The sequence below is a fragment of the Rhamphochromis longiceps genome, linkage group LG7 (genome assembly GCF_057381845.1).
Source record: "Rhamphochromis longiceps isolate RC_006_pf linkage group LG7, R_longiceps_female_GT1.1, whole genome shotgun sequence".
NCBI classification, from domain to species: domain Eukaryota; kingdom Metazoa; phylum Chordata; class Actinopteri; order Cichliformes; family Cichlidae; genus Rhamphochromis; species Rhamphochromis longiceps.
In genome coordinates this window covers 13,744,694-13,749,223 of record NC_140563.1, presented here as the reverse complement: position 1 = coordinate 13,749,223, position 4,530 = coordinate 13,744,694, and the positions used below count along the sequence as shown (strand labels likewise).

The window sequence follows — 4,530 nt, the reverse complement described above, 5'->3', positions numbered from 1 at the left end:
TGTGGTGACCAGTGGATCATAAACCATGTGACTATTTGACCTCCGAGGAAGGTTTTTCTAGCTGCTGTCATATCAAAGCAGGTTGTTGTTTTGGTACAAGTTTCAAATTAAATGCCTATTCTGCCATCAGAAACCCGTTTCAGTCAGGTTAATACCCTTAATGAAGGGTTCTGGTCTGGTGAACAACAAATCTTATCAGGTGGCTTAATGATGAGTCTTTGGGTGAAATTCATGAATAGAAACTCTGTTAAATCCTCCGATGTTATATGCTGTGCGCAGACTGAAGCAGAAAGGGGACAACTACATGATTTAGACCAGCGATAGGCTTACTCGCCACCGCAGGGCGCCGGCTGACCCGTCGACTATTTTAAAATTCACTGTATAAAATTGATTGAGTGGTCTCCACCGTTGCGGGGTGTTGCATGAAGGCTTTTAAACTTAACAAAACTTCAGATGCCCCTACTGATTGCGCTATCAGCTTGTCAGTTTTATTCATTTAATCTCATAAATTCTACTTTTTTATCATTTAAACTGGCCCCTGGCCTCCTGTCATTCTAAAGGAGCGACCTCCAGGCAAAGCAAGCTGATTTACACCATACGTACACTTCAGCTCTGCACAGCATGTAAATTTATCCGCTACACCACAGAGGAAAATGTTTTATCCTTTATTCTACCGCATTTATTGTACTTTCATTAGAGTTACTTGACAGCTATATAAATGAAATCACAGGAATTAAACATTTTCTTTTGAGTAATTTCCTGATCGACTGTGCAGACGAGTGAAAAACAGAAAAGCAGGTTTTTTTTACTGCTACTCTATGTGAAAGTGTGTAGCCTGTTTTTCATCTCTGACTGCGCCCAGGATCGCTGATGGTTGTAATTGATGCTCAGAAGTCTACTTCATGAACACGATAGGCTGAGATGATGACCTGTTGGAGTTAAGTAAAGATACACATTTTTGGAGCTGTTAAGTTTGTCTCAGTGCACGGGGTTTTTAAATAATTTACGCTGTTGGATCACCAAATACATTTAATATGACTAACCGTATCTGTCTATATGAAGTTATAGAAATAACTCTGTGTCTCTCAAGTGTAAAAGGCCATAGTGCTTGCTTTACTAAAAAAAAAGAGTCATAACTGTCATAATTACCGGAACGTGGAGAAATTGCAGGGTGTCGGGTCACTATTACAAAGAATTAAGGAGCGGGTTTTTTGAGCTCCACTCAATTGACAGCCGACAAACCCTGAGTGATGCCCCACGGAAAGGAAATGCAGTCACTAAGTCAAGGAACTAATGGACCAAATACAGCCAGGGACTTTAAAGAGAGCTAGAGTGGAAGAAAAGAAGCATAAAAGGAAGAGGTCACACGGTAGCACGGTAAGCACTTGAGAGATGTCGTTTCTTTTTTCTTCTTCTTTTTGGCTTGCTGAATAGCCTTTCCGAACTGAAATACTTTATGTGATTTCTCAGAGGTCAGACCATGTAGAGAGTTACAGACGGCAACAAACCTTCATTTGACTAAAAGCTGGACAGATACTGAATGCTTAAAAGTTCTGTGCGTTCAGATGCAGGTATCATTATTGCTGCTGGGGAGCGTGTGCTCTCTTTCAGCTGAGTCACTGTGACAGACAAAAAGAAAATGTTTCTAATTTCCAGAGTCTTGTTCTGCCACCTATATGAATATTACATCTCAGTGTAAAGCGTGCCATCAAATATGCAACTATATTAGTGGCACATTCGCTTCTGTCCACATCTGTTCTCCATTAATCCTAATTTAACAGTGTCAGCTGTCTCACGGGAAGTCATTTGTTTCCCTTTAAACTACATTTTATACAAAGTATTGAAATAATCTTCACAGTTGAACATATTTCTTCTCCTTTATTACTGCTAGTCTTTCAGTGGGCAGTTAAAACTTGCAGAGAACTTTTTGGACATTTTCACTTTGTTAACAAGAAGCACTCCAAGAGCACAAACCTCTGGCATGGCAGCTCATTCTCTGGGTAGTATTTACTTTTAGGGGAATAGTGTTGTATTCTGTATATATTCATTTTTCTTTTCTTTGTTCTTTTCAAACTACTTTAAGAAATTTGTTGTGCAGTAAAAATCAGAGAAGGGCAGCTAGACAGATAATGTAGGCGTAGGTAATGATCAATAAATCAAACAAGGTATTGATTTAGGAATAACCAGCTCGTTCTTTTTCTTGATAATACTTTCTTTTAAGATGTAAGAAAGGCAGATGTGAAATGTGAAAGTGAGGTCAGAGGTCAAATGTGACATGATATTTGGATGCAAACTGTAATGCCATATTTAAAATCCACGTATACCAGAATCATTTCCTAAATGTTACCAGTATAAACAAAGGCGGTACAGATTTAATGATGAGGTATTTGATGAAACTTTGAGGTTATTTGACTAGAGTAACGAGATATTTGTATATCCCCATATGTAATTCCATGTTGTCAATGCAAGCAAAAGCAGTACGAAGCATGGGTTTAAATAACACTGTATAGAATTATTATCACTTTGACCTGCAGTTTAATCTAACAACTGTGAGGTCAGAGGTCATATATGACATATTAAAATATTTTTACAGTAGTTTCTATATGTTGACACATCTCACTTATAAGGATAATTTTTTTTCTACGTTCTAAAGCTTTTTTTTTTTTTTTTTTTTTATCATTTTCCGACTGATAAATCATTCATTCGACCTTGAAGACCTTGGTGGATGTAAGCCAAATTTTAATGGATTGTTAACATGACCCCACTCTACAACCCTACCACGTTTTATCAAAATTCATGCAAAGCTGACAAGATGACATGCAAACGCTACCAAAAACTACACACGACACAAACTCGTTGCAACTGGTTAAATGTGAGCGGTGTCATTGGTTTGATTCATATGTGTGCATATCTTTGGTCTGCATCTTACAACGTTGATAAATCTTGAGCTGAAGAACTTCAGGGCTTTTTTCACTTTCTAATGCAGTCCTAAGGCGTACACCTTTCTGGTGCAGTTGCCTGTCAGCTCTATCTCTCGCAAAAGCTGTTTTTCACAGAAGCTGTCATAGAGTGGGGAGGGAAGAAAACATCTACATGTTCTGAAAAGCTGCACCTGGATGCTGACCACGCTGCTGCAGAATAACCTGTCACTTTCACTTGAGTCTGACATCAGCTGTTGAGAGCCAGGGAATAGATTTATGTCTGCATGAAGCATTTGAAAAGAGCGACACACAACAACTTCTGATAAAGTTTCTATTTTTCCTGGTGAACTTCTGATAGCAGGATCAATTGTGGTGTGATAGCGCTCTCATTTAAGTATGCACCATTTGACTGCACTCTGCTGTGGCTAAATCCATAGCAGAGCTCAGCTGCCGATCTTTATTGTGGTCACGTCCTGCTACAGGAACTGTGATTATCCATCAGACCAGAGCTGGATCTTTACTTAATGCACAATCACTATTCATCCCAGTGAGGTTGATCATTTTCACTCCCTCTGTGTCTGTATATAATTCAGATGAAAACCAACCTTGACACTTCTAACACTGCTCAATAACTAAATAAGCCTGTTAACAAAGTAAAGGTGGGAAAGGAAATGACATAAGATTTGTCTAAATCAACTGGTGAGACCTGTTAATGGAGAATTCTATGAGAACAGATGTTTCCATATGAGTTCAAAGCTCAAGGTTTAAAGAAATTACTATTTTTATGGAGACAGAGCAACCACATTACTACAACCCTGCGAGTGCTCAAGGCTAGTGAGTCCTGCTATGTAATGTTGCACCTCGGTCTATAATGCTTTTTTTTTCACAGGTATTGGTTGAACTAAGGAGATTTACCCTAGAGTTGAACAATCTCAGTCATAAACTGATTTTGTGCTAGGCCTGCTAACTGTGGTGAACTCACAGATGTGCAGTTGCACTTTTTAATTTAAGTGTTATTAGGTACTCTTTGCAGAAAGATCATCGTTAAATTTGTATATTCAGATCTAAATTAATTGTATTTCAAAAAGATCTCATGCAAGATGTTTCATCAGCAGCAGTTTAACATAGTATTACAATTACATAAGTGCACCTCCTGGAAAGGATTTGGAATGAAAGATCACTAAATTGTGGCTGTAGACTTAATTTAGACATGGTTAGGTCATTATTACTAGTGTGGACTGGAGACATTGGAATCGCCCTGAGGTTTACATACTCACATGTGCCTCAAAGACGAGCAGAAAACGGAATGAAAATCAATACCTGCGGTTCTTGCAATTACACATGTTGACCACCAGGAGGCAGCCGAGTGCTGGTGAGAGCGGCATTGAAGTAATTCTGCCAGTCACAAGTAAGTGCCCAAGTTTTGTCTTTTTATTCCGGTCTACAAGGGAAACAATACATCCGCAATAAATATACACCTTGCAGAAACAAGATGTGTCACGATTCACTCTATGATTTTAGTAGGTCGCTGACACGTGGTTCCATGGTGTAATGGTTAGCACTCTGGACTCTGAATCCAGCGATCCGAGTTCAAATCTCGGTGGGACCT

The 4,530-nt window shown here is 38.9% G+C and overlaps 1 non-coding gene across 1 annotated transcript; it reads left to right on the top strand.

Moving 5' to 3' along the window:
• Positions 1 to 4,458: 4,458 nt before the first annotated feature.
• trnaq-cug (transfer RNA glutamine (anticodon CUG)) lies at positions 4,459 to 4,530 on the top strand. Its single transcript has one exon. It is a non-coding gene; the product is annotated as a tRNA-Gln (tRNA).